This window comes from Moschus berezovskii, chromosome 15, assembly GCF_049115385.1.
Source record: "Moschus berezovskii isolate FMDL1 chromosome 15, NW_MosBer_1.0, whole genome shotgun sequence".
Taxonomy (NCBI): domain Eukaryota; kingdom Metazoa; phylum Chordata; class Mammalia; order Artiodactyla; family Moschidae; genus Moschus; species Moschus berezovskii.
Genome location: NC_142474.1, coordinates 18,119,035 through 18,136,409, shown reverse-complemented (window position 1 = coordinate 18,136,409; position 17,375 = coordinate 18,119,035). Strand labels below are relative to the sequence as shown.

Below are 17,375 nucleotides of genomic sequence, written 5' to 3'. Positions count from 1 at the left end.
GCAGAGCTGCCAGTGGGAATTTGGTTCTGCAAATCTGGCACTCCATGAGACAGGCTGGGCTGGAAAGAGAAGTAAATGTCTGTGATAGGGAAGGAGGGGGAACCCAGAGCTCATGACAATTAGCTAATAAATATTTATTTGGCACCAAAAACATTTGTTGAGTGATGTCTTCCCTGAGCACCTCTGAGCGCAGGTGCTGTGGTGGGCACTGGGGACCTGGCAATAAGCTGCATAGACCTAACTCTCAGCCTCACGGGGCCGACATTTCAGTGGGAGGAGCAGGTGTAATTGGGATAAATTACTCATTTGCATATCCTGTTATAAAGTGATGCGTGCCTAGGAGAACAATAAGGCATGGAGGGACTGGGAATGTTAGGTGGGGTGACTGCGCAGCCATCAAGGCTGTGCTCACTGACTTCATTTAAACCGCACAACTTTATGAGGAAGGTGCTGTTAATTATTCCCATTTTAGGAATGAGCAACTGAGCCACAGAGATGTTTAGAAACTTGCCCACAGTCACTCAACTGTATAACCAGCAGGACCTGGGTTTTTACTTTAAGTCCATGCTCTTCCGTTAAGAGTCTTAACTATTGAGGGAATTCCCTGACAGTCCAGTGGTTAGAATTCCGTGCTTTCATTGCAGGGGGCACAGGTTCAGTCCCTGTGGGATTGAACTGAGGGAACTAAGATCCCACAAGTCACAGAGCATGGCCAAAAACAAACAAACATAAAGAGTCTTAACTGTTGTGCTGAACTGCCTCTCATTGGCAAGGTCAGGTCTCAGCAAAGATCTAAAGGAAGTGAAGGGATAGGCTCACAGACATTTAGGTGACAGACTTTCCAGGCAGAGAAGAGCAAGTGCAAAGGGCCTGAGGCAGAAGCAGAGGACAGAATAGCTGGGGCAGAGGGGGCGGGCGAAGAGTAAAGGGGAGATTCAGACGTGGGTGGGTGGGGCCACCTGTGGCATCTGTAGGTCTGTCAGCTTTTACATGAGATTAAGTGAGGCCTCGGAGGGTCTAGGGCAGAGGAGGGGCAGGCTCTGACATGGGTTCTAGCCTGCTTCCTCTGACTTTTGTGTCAGGGGCCAGAGCAGAAGCAGGAAACAAGAGAGGACGTGACTGATCCAGGTAGGAAGTAATGGCGGCTCAGTCCACAGCACGGGCAACAGTGCAGCTGACGCAGCTGCTTCTTGACACATCATGCGGGTGGCTTCAGCAGGGGTGGCTGAGGGCTTTGGTGTGGGAGGGTGAGGGAAAGAGAGGCATTGAGGACGACTCCAGGGCCGGGGCCTGAGTGGCTGGCAGGAGGGGGCCCCACTGACTGTGATGGGGCGGCTGTGCGGAGGCTGCTCTGTGAAGCACTTTTCATGACCATTAGCCCTGTTAATGACCTGGCTGCTTTCTGTGGTGGATGTTGAAACTCTGAGAGGTTACTTGGAGGTTTGCTCAGGATCACTCAGCCGGAATGAGGTGAAGCCAGGACCAGAAACCAAGCGTGCATGGAAATTTTGATCCATTCGTCCAATCAGGAAACATTTCTGGAGCACCTTCTGTGTGCCAGGCACTGTGCTAAGCATTGACAATGATGGCCAGTGACGGTCCTGCCCTCAAGGAGCTCCCAGTCTGATGGAGGAAGCAGTGTCAAGCAGCGATCATAGTTATGACTTCCTCACATCAGCATGATAAGTGTCGAGAAACTGAGGGAGTCCTAGGAACTGGGGACTTGGCCTGGCTGGGAGGTCAGAGAGGGCTTCCTGGAGGAGGTGAACGTCAAATGCAAAGGCCTTTGGGATGGAGGGTTCTGTGTTGAGGAATTCTTAGAAAAATGCTCCCTGATTTCCCAGGCCATAGTGGAAGAACCCCCAAGGGAACCCCTGCCTCCCAGAGGACAGCTGTCCATTGGGAAGTCACAGAACCTTTCTTTGAGTTTGGTTTGTTCTAGCAGTTTTATTGAGAGAATTCAATAAAGAATTCTATAGACTATATAGAATTCTGTAAAATACTATACTATACAATTCACTCATGTAAAGTGTCCAATTCAACGGCTGTTAGCATATTCACAGAGCGGCGCATCCATCACCACATTCCACTTTGGAACCTTTTCATTATCCTGAAAAGAAGCCATGAACCCCTTAACTGTCACCCTCTCCCAATCCCCCCACCACGACCGGCAACCACTCATCTACTTCCTGTCCACACAGAGTTGCCTGTTCTGGACATTTTATATAAGTGAAATCATGTACCACGTGGTCCTTTGTGACTGGCTTCTTCACTTAACATAATGTTCTGGGGGTTTATCCCTGTTGCAAGAACCGGAATCTTAATCATCGTCAGAACCGGCGAGAAGCTCAGGGGCTGTCTCGCGTGCTTCTCCCACCTGTCGTAAAGCGGGCAGTCTGGGGGAGCGTTGCCCCCGCCCCTCAGTAAGGAAGATGAGGGGCGACTCCAAGGCCAGCCTTGGGACCCCCTGCCCCTCCCTCGCCCTTCCCCTCTTTTCCTTCCACTCTGGGTTCCAGCTGACTTTGGCTCAAAGTGACAGCATGGTCGGGCACACATCCTCCCCAGCCCTGGATTTTCATGTACTGGCAATTTTCACGCCTCATGGTTCATCTTGAAATCTTTTAAGAATTTGTGTCTGCTAATTCAGAATGTTTTGGAGTTCAGTATTTTCCTTTTCTGCTATTTAAACGCTTCTCATCCAGATGGTTACGCCTGTTTTTCTGGGGTGGTGATTTCCCCACTTGGGGAGGCAGAGCCACGTTGGGTGGGGTTAAGCGCCAGGTCTTGAAATTAGATACCCCAACTCGTCCTCAGTGGGGGTAATTCCTGAAGCTCTCTGAGCCCGTCTCTCCCTTTGAAAAATGCAGATTACACTGTAGGGCTGAGAGGGGGAAGGGAGGTCAAAAGAGGTGCAGGCACAGGGAGGTGAGAGAGCGTGAGGGCTTTCCGGGTCCTGGTTATACCAGCAGAAAAAGGCAAGCCTCCTCCACCGTGAACTGACCCCTGGAGCCCTCCTGGGTCTGAGGGGGAGGTCTGAGTTAGGATCCCAGCCCCACCCCTTGGATTCTGTGTTCCCACAGCAGCTCGGTGTCTCCATGGCTCCACCTGTAGACTGGGAGGACTAGGGCGGGGGCTTCCACTGAAACCTCCAGAGGAACCCAAAGGCTCCTGGGAGCATGGGTGTGGAATGGTGAGGGCTGGGGGAGCTTTTTCTCCTCCCAGGAGAGCCTGGTTCCTGCTGACTTAAAGACCCAAGCGGGACCACGGCACCTGTTCAGCAGAGGTGGGTGGAAAGGGACACCTGGCTTCCCTGGGCCTCTCGTGTGAGACGAGATGAGACGTGTGATGTGGGAGGTGGTGGGGATGGTGAGGCAACGCCTCCTGCTCCAAGTGCAGGGGACAGGGACCGAGCCACCTTGCAAGCCTTTATCAGGCACAGACTCGATGCCAGGTATTCTACCTGCATTATTGTCCTAATCCTCACTGAAGCCCTCAGAGGAAGCACTTTTATTTCCCTTTGACAGGCAGGGACACTGAGGCTCAGAAAGGGGTAGCTGCCTGCCCAGTGTCACCCAGTGAGCCAGGGCTCATCTGGGATTTGAACTCAGTACTGTGTGACTCTGGCCCCTTTCCTGACCGCCCCCATCCAGGGAAAAAGAAGGACAAGCAAGAGGGGGAGGATCGGAGCCTTTGGAACCCCAACTTCCCAGCTGCTGTGGGATTTCTGTGGGTGGTGGGGAAAGCATCATAAATATGCATATGCAGATCTGCCTCTGATAAACAATGTGGGGGCCCACGTGAGCGGGGATAGTGTTGTACAGACACTTGCATTTCTGTCCTGATGGCTCCATGGTGTCCCTCTTTCCAGCATTCCCGGGGTCCACCCAGGGGTCTCGGGGTCCTGGGATTACCTCTGGCCACCTCCTCATTGACATCCCCCTTCATTCCTGCAGGGAGGCTTCCCTGGTGACTCAGATGGTAAAGAATCTGTCTGCAATGCAGAAGACCAGGGTTCAATCCCTGGATTGGGAAGATCCCCTGGAGAAGGGCATGGCTACACACTCCAGTATTCTTGCCTGGGAAATCCTATGGACAGAAGAGCCTGCTGGGCTACAGTTCATGGGGTCGCAAAGAGTTGGACACGACTAAGCAACTAACACTTTCCCTTTCATTCCTGCAGGCACTCGTGCCTCCTCCTCTGCCAGATGCCCGGTGGCCAGAACCTGGTCACTCCAGGTGGTGGAGGGCCCCGTCCCACGCTGCTTTCCGCCAGCGCCTCTGAACGAGTGCCCGGAGGATGTGTGTGCTAGCCCTCGGTCCAGCGCCTGCTCCTGAGGTGACTCTGCCTGCTGCTTTCCGACTGGTTCCCAATTTCCCTCTGCACGTAGCTCCCGGGTGGGTAAGTAACCACGGCTGCAGCCTGGGCACTTAGAGTCAGGTCTGCTCACCCACCCACCTGCGCTCGGCACAGTTGGGAAATGCCCAGTCTTCCCACCTAGCAGCACCCATGTGCTGGTGAAGGGACCTCAGTGAGAGCTTCTGTGTGTCTGTGCTCAATTTATAGTGTGGCCCCCTGCCTCATCCAGTCCTCCCAGCAACCCAGAAGTTGGATGCAGTGATTGTGCTCATTTTTTACAAAGAAAACGGCCTTAGAGTGGAGAAACCACTTGCCCGAGGAGGCAGAGAAAGTCCAGTGCTATCCATCTCCAAGGCCAGCTCTTTCCAAACCTGAGGGGCTGGGGGGTTGGTGACACAGGCTCAGGAAGGGAAGGGGAATAGCCAACTGGGCTGGAAGCCATGGAACCTCTGGGGCCCCTGGCGGGATGAGGGGCTGAGATGAGGTCCTCAGAGTTCCTGAATCTTGGGGAGCTGCATCATTTCTGACCCTCCAGCCCGTTCCACTGGCACCTTTGCAGTGCCCACGGTGCCTGACCCCAAGATGGACGAGGTTCCCAGCCCTGCAGCATCTCTGACATCCATCTGAGGATGCCTCTGTGCACCCACATCTGGTTCCATCACCCTTCCTGCAACAAGGACCCCGACAGGGTGACCCCACTGGTCGCCGGCCATAGCTCCAGGCATCCCTTTCCTGCATCTCACTCTCCTGCCGTGTCCCCAGGCTGTGTAGGTGTGACAAATTCACAGATGAGGAAACTGAGGCTCAAAGATGCTCAAGGGGCTCGCCCAGGGTCACCTGCTACCACTCACCATGACATGGGGTCATTGGTTCACGATCGATTTCCTTGTCTGGTCTCAGCAACTCAAGGCTTGGGAACAATTGCTTCCTTCCCCACCGGACAGTCAGCAGCTGGGCCTGGCACAGAGTGGGTAGACATTAAATCTTCATGTCTTCATGGGAGGAAGGAGAGGCAGAGAGGAGGGAAGACCCTCTTACCTCCCTCCACCCGGACCCCAGCGGGACCCAAGAGCCCACTGGCGTTTGGGCAACCACTGGTCCCTGCTGACCCCAGAGAGCTGGCAGTCCGCTCAGACCTTCAGCAAGGCAGCCAGCCCCTCTGGTCCCCATTCTCTCATCTGTCAACAACTGATCAACCTCCTTAATGGAATGGTTATGAGAGGGAAAAGACTCATAAATATGGATGATAGGCAAATATCATAGGCTAATAAAAAGCTGGGAAGTTTGCTGTATATAGATAACGTTTGTAGAACTGCTTCTTCAGGAACAAAAGCCACACGCTAGTGTGATGTCCACTTAGTGCTAATGACCATGTAAAGGACCCGATTAATTTGCTAACCCCCAATCCAGCTCCACTGGTCTGGCCAGGCTGTTGTAGTGACCATAGACAGCTTTTGCATTTGGTTGAGAAGGTGTCACAGGAAAAAATGTCCTAAGGCCACCTGGTCTGAGAGCTGTGTCTGTGGGATTTAATCCTTTGCAGATACTCCTGGCAGTGTCCAGGGTCCTGCATGCCCTCCCCAGGGACTAAGTATGTGACAGGTGCAGCCTGAATGACAGCAGGGCGTTTCATGAGCAGTTATTATGTGCCGGGCGTTGTGCTGGGCTTCCCGAGTGGCTCAGTGGTAAAGAATCTGCCTGCCAATGCAAGGAGACACAGGAGATACAGGTTTGATCCCTGGGTCAGGAAGATCCCCTGGAGGAGGAAATGGCAACCCACTCCTGTATTGCCTGGAGAATTCCATGGAGGGAGGAGCCTGGCGAGCTACAGTCCATGGGGATCACAGGGAGTCAAACATGGCTGAGTGACCGAGCACGCACATGGTGTTGTGCTAATGCTTCACTGTCTTCTCATCTCAGTTAAGCTCCTGGTGACCCTGTGGGAGTTTGATGGGGAGACTGAGGCATGGACCTGAGGGAGAGGTCTCATCTGGCAACCTGCTAGTCCTTCCCTCAAATTACTGCTGCTCTGTGCCGACTTGCCCCCTCCCCCACCGGCTGGGCCCAGCGATGGGGGCAGGATCTTGGCCGCCAAGAACACAGAGTAGCTGGCAGCCCCTGGCATGTGTGGCCCAGTGACGGAGAACGGGATTCCTTGGCACGAGCTGGGAGCACAGCCGTCAGCACTGCGCTGGAAGATGGAGGCCTGGGTGGCAGCGAGGGAAGTGTTACTGCTGCTATTTTGCTAACAAGCTGGTTATTTAAAGAACAGCCAGAGCTAGAGTTGGGAAATGGATGGGGAGTCTCCATGCCCAGGGCGGAGGCGGCCAGGGGTCCAGGAGCCTGGCTGGGTACGGATGGGGTAGCCATGTGTTCTTTTTTCATTTGCTTATTATTATTAATAATGGTAACAGGATCATAAAAATCTAGAAAGGGATTAGATTTATGAAGAAAAGAGGATATAAGAATTAAAGTGGGGCAGGAGGGGTTTCTTAGGGGCAAGCAGTGTTCTAGTCATTGGCCCAGGTGGTCTTCTGATCATTTATTACAGTGAACATTTCTGTTTTGTGTGTTTTTCTCTGTGAATCAGATTTCACAATATAATGGGTAAAAAGCAATTACAACAATAATAGTTAATACTTCTTGAGCACTTACTAAAGCCTGGCTCCTTGCAAAGCATTTACCTTATTTCATGAAATTCTCACAGATTGTATGATTCTACCCATTTTACAGAATAGGAAAGTGAGGCTTTGAGAAGTATAGTGTTACTTATTATATAATCAAAGGGCACTCTGTTGGGAGAGATGGTATGAGACAAGGGACAGACGGACCCAGCCCCATATCACTGTCCCATGTTTGAAATTGGGGGCCAGGAAGTTCCCCCCTAAGGGCAGGGCTTCCTACATTTGTCCCTAAAACATGCGTCGACACCATTATGTTCTTAAGGCTTAGGACATCAGATGAGTGTCTGTGTTGTAGGCAACATGGGAGGTATCTGAGTCTGACAAGGGGTCAAAGCAGAGTGCTTAACCAGTTAATGAGTGTTGGCAGAGATTTCCCTGGTGGTCCAATGGTTAAGAATCTACCTTGCAGTGGAGGGGACACAGGTTCGATCCCTGGCCAGAGAAGCAAGATCCTACATGCCCACAGGGTGACTAAGCCCGACACCTCAATTGCTGAGCCCATGAGCTGTGGTGCCTGCGCGCTGTGACAAAAGATCCCACGTGCCACAACTAAGACCCAGTGCAGCCCAAAATAAAATAAATTTTAAAAAAATGTTTAGCGTTAAGAATGGGTAAGAATAGGTCTCCCTAGGAACAGACTAAGGGAGGAGGTTAGGGCTAACCCAGGAATCATTGAAGGTAAAAACAGGTCATCCAGGTGAGACAGGATCAGATTCTACCTCTGAACTAACTTCACATGGTGTGGAACCGGCATTTCCCGAGGACCCACTGTGTGCTAGGCACATCCATTGTCTTCTTTCATCTTTAGAACAACCCTGAGAGATTAGTGGAATTCACCCTATTTTACAGATGGGGGGACTGAGGCTTCCAGAGAGGAGATGACTGGCCCAAGTCCACACCGCCAGTGAGGGGTAGAGCTGCTCCATCAGCTTGGCCATCTCCAGGGCCCAGTGTCCTGTGGGTACGGTAAGCACCACTTGGGGCAGGGGATCCCAGCAGGGCAGGCACCTGACACAGAAGCTCCAAGCAACCCACGAACAGAGTCAAGTTCTAAGGCAGATCTGTGGGTCCCCAAACTGGCGCTGGGGATGTGGTCCAAAGGGTGGCATGGCAGGTGTCTCCAAGCCCAGAAGCAGAGACGCCTGCTCTACAGACAGGGCACCAGCCCCAGCAAGATTTCATTCCCGGGACATTTATTGAGTGCTGTGCTGTGCTGTGCTAAGTTGTTTCAGTCGTGTCCGACTCTCTGCGACCCTATTGACCTTAGCCCACCAGGTTCCTCTGTCATAGAATTCTCCAGGCAAGAATACTGGAGTGAACTGCCATGCTCTCTTCCAAGTGATCTTCCTGACCCAGGGATCAATCCCGCATCTCTTATGTCTTCTGACTTGGCAGGCGTGTTTTACCACTAGCACCGCCTGGGAAGCCCTTATTGTGGACTAGTCCCTGCTAGTCTCTGTGCCCCGTGCAGAGCTCTCAGCCTTGGGGAGGGACAGATATTATACAGACACCCAAACAAATTAACTGAATAAGCAGAGACTCCATCATTGCACTGAAGGAAATGAATGGTGACATTATAAAGATGAATGGGGTAGGGCTCCTGCATAATGGCATCAGAGGGGAGTTGTAGGGCCTCAGCGAACTATAACACATAGAAGGCTGGAACAAACCCATTGTTGGATCACTGGTGGCCGCTGCTTTTCCCACTGTGACCTCCAGAGGTGATAGCTACCTTCTGTGTGCTCATCTGCTCATCACGTCCTATGGGGATCCTCGGTGCCGGCTGGTCCCCGCATTCGCCTTTCCCTTCAGTTACTGAGAGTCAGACCCAGGTGGGGGATGAGGCTCAGGGAGGCGCACAGCTCAACTGGGTGCACATGGCTGGCTGGACCGCATGCCAGCACCACCCTGGACCCCCGCACCCCAACTGCATCCTCACCGACTCACTCGGGTCTGCCGATAAGCACTCTCGCCGGAGACACTTTTTTTTTAAAGTTTGTTTTTCACATTTACATCTCTTTTTAATATAATTTTATCTGTTTATTTATTTTTGGCTGCTGGGTCTTCGTTGCTCTGCTGGCTCTCTAGTTGCGGTGAGCGGAGGCTGCTCTCCAGTTGCGGTGCTCAGGCTTCTTTCGTTGCGCAGCACCGGCTCTAGGGAGGGTGTCGGTAGCTGTGGCGCATGCTCCCAGTAGATGTGGCGTATAGGCTTAGTTGCTCCAAGGCATGTGGAATCTTCCCAGACCAGGGATCAAACCCAAGTCCCCTGCATTTGGCTAATGGATTCTTATCCACTGTGCCAGCAGGGAAGTCTCTCGCCAGAGACACTCTTAATGGAGATGCCCTGGATTTGCTTTTTTGATAACCATTTATCCTGTCCTTCCAGACACTCAGAGAATCTGAAATCTCAAGCAGAGAAACTTACACTGGTGAAGTCAAACTCTCGAAATCATGGAATCTTAGTCATAAATAATCCAGCAAGAGCTAGCGTATGCATTTTGCAAGTAAGCTCACTGCACCTTTCCTGAAGACAGTGATAAATTAGAAACCACCCAATCATCTATCAACAGGAGATAGTTAAATAAATTACGGTCCAGCCAGACAATAGTGTTCTCGGTGGCAGTGAAGACAATGCCATAGATCTATACTTGTTAACATGGAAACATGTCCACAGTGCATTGTTGAAGGAAAAATAGGAGATTATAAAATGGTGTATGTTGTATGATCTCATTTTTGTTAAGAAATATCAATATATGCATGCTCCTGCCCAGAAGGACAACCATTTCACTGTTGATAGTGGTTTCCTCTGAATGGTGAAATAGAGAAAAATTCTATTTTTATTTTTTCTTGTATTACTCAGGTACTCTTCAGGTACAAGTGATAGAAAACCCAACCCAAACTGGGTTGAAACAAAAATGGAATTTATTGATTTGTGAATGTGAAGTCCAGAAGCAAGTCCAACTTCAGGCTCAGCTGGTCTCAGGGGTTCAAACCTTGTCGCTGGTCTATTTATTTATTTTAAGCTTTATTTTTTTGGCATTGCCATGCGACTTAAGGGATCTTAGTTCCCTGACCAGAAAGCGAACCCGTGTCCCCTGCAGTGGGAGCACGGAGACTTAACCACTGGACCTGATTTTTGGTCACCGTGTCTCAAGTCTGCTCCCTCTGAGTTGTTCCTGTGTTCTTATAGGTCTTTCTTGTATGGGTAATAAGATGCCTGTCCAGAGGAGCATGCAAGACTTCTTCCGAGATAGCTCAGACACAAGTCCCAGAACAGGGTCTTAGTGTTGATCAGTCTCATTTGTGGATGTTCCCACTCCCCAGTCAAGTCCTCTGACTGGCATCCTGGGCCTACGCACTACTACCTCCCAGCTGGAGCGGGAATTGATACTAGAACTTTATCAGTGGAGAATGGGGAAGCATAGCTTCTCCAAAGGCTGATCCTGAAGTAGACCCGTGCGTGTGTACTAAGTTGCTTCAGTCGTGTCTGACTCTTTGCGACCCTATGGACTATAGCCTACCAGGCTCCTCTGTCCATGGGATTCTCCAGGTAAGAATACTGGAGTGGGTTGACATGCCCTCCTCCAGGGGATCATCCCTACCCAGGGATTGAACCCACATCTCCTGCCTCTCTTGCATTGTCAGGCAGGTTCTTGACCACTAGCGCCACCTGGGAAGTAGACCCAGCAATAGGTAAACACAGCAAATTCCCCCTCCTGTACTTATCTGATTTTCCCAAGATGTGTGACTTGCATAATCATGGGGAAAAAAAGAAGTGTAGTTATTAAAAGGAGTCCTAATCTCCCTGAGGGGACTCTTTTGGAATCAGAACATCAGGATCTCTGAAGCACCAGTTCAGTTCAGGAGACCTTGACTGGCTTTGTGTCAGAGTCCACTCTGGGCCAGGAGGGGAGCTGTCCTGGCCTCCTAAGTTCTTGCAATCTTTGAAGGAGTGAGAGGAGCCCACAGATGATTCGCCTGTAATGTGGGTGTGTGAACTGGGGCTGACAGAACATGATGCCTAGTATGGGAGCAGGGAAGGCTTCCTGGAGGAGGTGACACCTAAGCTGAATAGCCAGGAGTACAGGAAAAACATTGTCGGTGGACAAAACAATGTGTCCAAGGCCATGAGTTACGAGGCATGTGTTGAGGGCAAACAACAACTGAACGAACAGCAGCAGGCCTGGATCACACGGGCCTTGAATGCCAGGATGAGAGCTTGAACTTGATCCTGAAGGTGATGGGGAGCCTTGGAGGGATGTCATGGGAAGAGGGAAATGTGAGCAAGTTCAGTCTGGCTGTTGCTGAGAGCACAGCCTTGAAGGGGTCAGGTCGAGGCTCCATGTGGGGAAGGAGAGAAGAGACCCAGTGGCCCCTTAAAGGTGGCTTAGATATCTATTGATCTAAATTCCTCCCCACCCTGGGTCAGAATTCCTGTCCTGATGTATCCAGTCACTGCTTACATACCCCCAGAGATGGGGAGCTCACTCTTGGTGTCCTCTGAAGTGGGAAAGTGTTAGTCACTCAGTTTGCAACCCTGTGGACTGTAGCCCACCAGGGTCCCTGTTCCATGGAATTCTCCAAACAAGAATACTGGAGAGGGTAGTCACGCCCTTCTCCAGGGGGTCTTCTCGACCCAGAGATCGAATCCGGGTCTCCTGCATTAGCAGGAGGATTCTTTGCCATCTGAGCCACCAGGGAAGCCCCTGTTCCCTCTACCTCCAGTTAAACATCTCCCACACAGGATCAAGTCCACAGTTCTGCCATTGCCTGAGGCATACCCAGAACACTGCCCACCCCCTTGCTGAGGCCTGTCTCCCGAATAACCTACTGGGAGGGCTGCCAGGGACCTATATTTTCAGACTCTAGTTAGTTCAGTCACTCTATTGTGTCCGACTCTTTGAGACCCCATGGACTACAGCATGCCAGGCTTCCCTGTCCATCACCAACTCCCAGAGCTTGCTCAAACTCATGTTCATCGAGTTGATATTGTTGTCTGACCATCTCATCCTCTGTCATCCCCTTCTCCTCCTGCCTTCAATCTTTTCCAGCATCAGGGTCTTTTCCAAGGAGTCAGATCTTCACATCAGGTGACCAAAGTATTGGAGCTTCAACTTCAGCATCAGTCCTTCCAATGAATATTCAGGACTGATTTTCTTTAGGATTGACTGGTTGGATCTCCTTGCAGTCCAAGGGACTCTCAAGAGTCTTCTCCAACATCACATTTTAATTCTTCGGTGCTCAGCTTTCTTTATGGTCCACCTCTCACATCCATACCTGACTATTGGAAAAACCATAGCATTTTCAGGCTAGAGGGTTCTAAAGCCAAGGAGCCCTGAGCGTCTGCACACTCTGCTGGCAGCTTGAATGGAGAGGGGCAGGCAGACAGTGTCACATGAATCCAATCGCAGAGGAGTGTTTAGGCCTTTGGACAAACATCTGCCTCAGCAGTTTTCCAAACCCCTCTTTGCATTTTACAAACAAGAAACCGAGGCTGGGGGAGGCCAAGCCACCTGTACAACAACGCAGAGCAAGTTAGAGGCAAGTCTGGGATGTGGACGCAGTCTCTTTCACCCCTGCCACCTCCATGGCCTTCCTTCCATCCTTCAGTGAGCCCCAGTTACTTCATCTACTTCAATGGCTTTTTCTTTCAGAAGTTCCAACCATCCCAGATCATCCCAATACCTTTCTAAATTCAGAGGCAGTCAGCAAAGTCTTCATTAATCACACTTTTTTGTGTGTCTGTTTATTGTGACAGCAGCATTTTTTGTTTCTGATACATCAGAACTGTGACACGCATGAACCATATTTTATGGGTCATCTCTAATACTTCATTGCACCCCACAGTCCCCATTTAATCATTTCTTCTCACACTCAGACATTTGTTAGCACCTGCCATGTGCCATGCGCTGTACTAGACACCAGGCTACACCAATGCATTAGGGCAGCCCCTGCCCAGGGGGAATTCACAGTTCAGCTGGGGACAGCGATGCCTCCTTCACGGATGGCAGGCGACACATGGCAGATCAGAGGGAGGTGCCAGTCACTCGGGGGTGTTTGGGGCGAGAGCACTGATTTTGTTCCTCTGAGCAGAGTCTTGAAGGATGTATAGGGGTTCTTCATGAGAAACAACTGAGAAGGATCAACCAAGTAAAGGAACTGGACCCTGCAAAGACCTTACCTCCTTCCTGCTAAGCTCTTAGGCCACCCGGGCGTGAGGGTTGGAAATATTGTCCCAGGAAGGAAGGCTTCAGCTGTTGGGCCAGGGGGGTTGCATTTGATCCTCGGAGTAGAAGGGAGCCAAGGGCAGGGCAGTTTGAGTGTTAGAAAAACTCGCACATTGAGCTGGTGACAGTGAGGTGGCAGTGGACAGGGAAGGACCATGGCAATGGCTCAGAGGGGCGGTTAGCAGGGAGGCCTAACAGGACCTGGGGACTTAGCAGGTGCTGCAGAATGGGAGTGGGGATTCATTTCACTCCTGGGAGGAGGAGGGTGTGGGGTTCGGGGCACTCTGGACCAGTGTGGAGGAGAATCCTGGCAAAGACTGGCTCAGTGTCAGTGAGATGATCCCCAGGTGGAGCCAGTAGGGACCTCTTCCACTTATGTGAGACTTAGAGCAGCAACCCAGTGAGACCTTCTGGGTCCCCACGTCCCCGCTGAATGTTGGAGACAAGTCTCTTCCTCCCATGAAACATAGCATCATTTTGCTTCTCTGTGAAATGGGCTGATGATAGCTCCTCCCCAGGAATTGGGGGGAAGGTCAGAGGAGGATTTGGGAGTGGGTGGGCTTTGCACGGTACCCAGCACACATTAAGTGCTGGTGACTGGGGGCTGCTCTGGTTATCATGGTCAGGGATGCAGAGATGATCAAGGGAACTCGGGTGTGTCACCTGCAGAAGGGAATCCAGAGACCTTGAGGGGGCCTTGCTCCTTGTCTTTCTGTCTCTGTGAGGGAAGGCAGGGGCAGAGTCTGGCACTCAGACCCAGGGAAAAAGCTCCAGGAAAGGAGATTTCAGCTAAGGTTAGGAAATATTTTGGATACAAAGAATTCTCTGTAGATGGGCTAACTCTGATGATAGTGAGCTCCCTGTCAATGGGAGTATTCAAGCATCAGCTGCATCACAACTTGACCAAAAAGTCTGTAGAGTATTCATAATTCTGCTGAGAATCTGGAAGATCCTTCCTAGCTCAGAGAGTCTTTGAGTTCATGATTTTTTCTTCTCTGAGCCTCAGTTTGATCGTCTGTAATATGGAGGGAAATACCAGCCCTGTCTTAGAGTTGATTGCAAAGTTTAAGTGAAATCATCCAAATAAAGTGCTTAACCCAGATTTGGCATAGAGCAAGTGCTCTGTGAGTGGTTTTCACCATTGTTGATGTTACGCTAAATTCCTGGGTGTATCACTTCCATCCGAGGACCTCCATTTGCAGTGTGTGAGTCAGGTGGTCCTGCCCGACCACCTTTCAGGATCTACCTTTTGACTTTCTCATTGCCACTGTGTCTGTCTCCAGCTCCTCCCCTCCCCCCATCCCCTCAGGGTTGGTAGGAATTCCAGACCCTTGTTGGGCCCTTTTTAGCTCCTGCTTGAGTGAGAGTTGGCAGGTTGGGGTGGCGGGCACCATCCGCCTCCCATATGCTTCCTGCTATTTAGAGGAAAACTCTCCTCGTGTTCCTCCAACCACACGGGCTGACATTTCCAGACAGACGCTGGAATCAGCTCTTTGGGGGATTGGCAGATAAATTTGGCCCTGGCTGTTGGGAAAATCTTTAGCCTTTCCGAGGAAGCAGAGCCCAGGCTCACTGACTTCCGTCTACCCCACGACTCCTCCGGCCTGCTCCTCGGGGGCCGTAGCCCTGTGCTACAGCCTTGCAGATTAGGGTAAGTCTTACCAGCTGGGCTGTCCCCCCAGGAGAGCCCCTGGTCAGGAAGGGTGGCTTCCAACTTTGTGTTCAGAGGCAGAGAGAGTTTTCAAGAGGAAGCCTCCTCCCTGTACACCAAGACCCCTGGGCGTCGCCCAACTTACCCTCACAGAGAAGCAGGTTTCAGATTAGAGAGACTGCTTGTGTGCCTGTGATGACTGCTTGTGTGCCTGTGACCTTGGGCAGATGTGGCTCCACCTCTCTGAACCTCTTTTTTTCCCCCTCATCTGTAAAATGGGAATGATTGCATCTCTCTGGGTAGAAGCCCTTAGCATGGTGTCAGGCTCATGCTAAAGTGCTCTACAGACGCTAGCAGCTGTCATCGTCGTTGTCGCATCATTATTATTTGATCTAGAACAAGGCCTGACACATAGTAGGGGCTTAGTAAACACTGGTACTTGTCTCTTCTTCTTTTCTACAGCTGTAGCCACCTAGGGAATATTGGAGCATCTCAAAATGAGCTCAGACAGAGGTGACCAGAGACAGACATGCAAGAAAAGGAACATAGAGAAGCTGCCACATCCAGGGCAGAGTGTTGGTGCCAGACACTCCAGTACATGCACGTGCATGTGCGCGCACACACACACACACACACACCCCACACACATGTATACACACACACACAGACACACACACACACATATACACATACCCCCACATACACACACCCCACATACACACACACATGTATACACACACATACACACACACACCCCACATATACACACACATACAGACGCACATACACACACATACACACACACCCCACACATATACACACACGCATACACACACACACCCACGTATACACACACACACCCCACATACACACACACCCCCCCCACATACACACACACATATACAGACGCACATACACACACACACACCCCACATACACACACACACATACACACACATACACATACACACACATACACACATGCACACACACACATACCCCCCCACATACACACACACACATACACACAGACACCCCACATACACACACACACATACAGATGCACACACACACATAGACACAGATACCCCACATATACACACACACACACACACACCCCCCACATACACACACACACACACACCCCACATACACACACAGACGCACACACACACACATACATACCCCACATACACACACATACCCCCCACATACACACACACACATACACACAGACACCACCCCCACACACACACACACACTCTCTGTCTCAAAGTTTCATTCACACCCTGGAGTCTGGAATGCCCATCTGTTTGAATTCTGTTGGGTCTGAGTTATAAGCAACATCCTGAGGGCATGAGACACAGAACAGCTTGGTTTTAATGGACAGAGGGAGAGGAAGGCCTGGCTGGAGGCGGAGTTGAGGGGAGGCTCTGGGCCTCGGCAGCAACAGGAAGGTTCAGGAAGCCTGAGTAGTGCTGCTCGGCTGGAGTAGAATGTGGGAGACGGGAAGGTGTGGGAAGCTAGCCTGAGCTTCATTCAGCACCTCCTGATTGAGCTCGAGTACTGGGCCTTGTGCCAGGCATGGGGAGATGGGTGAAAAAGATGGGCCTGCTTCCTGCCCTCAAGAAGCTCTGGTTCTGGTGGGGCCAGGGGAGGGTGTAGATGGCAAACAGCGAATTAACAAGATTGTGTGTGCTGAAACTGACCAAGCAGCTGAGAGAGGAGGGTGTGCGGGCTGGTGGTAGTGGGTACCTACTCGAGGCAGTTGGGCAGAGAGGGCCTCACTGTGACCTGAAGTTGGAGCTGACCTGCAAATACAGGGTATGGAGGCAGGGGACAGAGGGAACAGTAAGAGCAAATGTTGGGGAGGCGCCAGATCCTAGGGACCTTGAATGCTGGGTGCAGTCAGAACTGCTCTTGAGGATGGTCATTCTGGTGGTAATCATAGGATTCTGGTGGGGAAGAGATGGGAACCAGGAAATGTGCCTGGAAAGACTGATTGACAGCCTGCTGTGTGCACTGCTGGAGGCAGTCAGCAGGGTCAACTTTTGAAGGGAGGATTCAAACCTGTGTTTAGTTGGCAGGTGAAGTCAGTTAAGAGAGGAGACATTGGGGAACTTAAAGCCAGACACCAGAGCAGTCAAAGGAGAGCCAAGTGCTGGGTGTGGGGTATCAGGCAAGGACAGATAGCACGCAGGTGAGGGAGTGGGCATAGGCTGAAGCACTGACTCGCAGTAGACCTAGAGGCCAATCCAGACCTGTTTACCCACTATGTGACTTTGGGGAAAATCTCTTGACTTCTCTGAGCCTCACTTGTTATAATACTGAATCAATTGGAATTGAATGTGGCTGCATTTAACAGAAGAAATAAAGAAAGTAACAGTGATACAAACATCCAGATTATTCTCATGTAACAAGGATCCTGGAAGCAGGCCAGGGCCAGTATAGCACTT

General features: G+C 51.1%; 1 protein-coding gene across 1 annotated transcript in view; it reads left to right on the top strand.

Moving 5' to 3' along the window:
• Positions 1-4,229: 4,229 nt before the first annotated feature.
• The window catches only part of LOC148775347 (disks large-associated protein 4-like), a 76,030-nt gene continuing 62,884 nt past the window's right edge, over positions 4,230-17,375 (top strand). The window contains exon 1 of the mRNA XM_088843625.1: positions 4,230-4,399. The gene's annotated coding sequence lies outside the window, so the exon portion shown is untranslated. The remainder of the gene's footprint in view (positions 4,400-17,375) is intronic.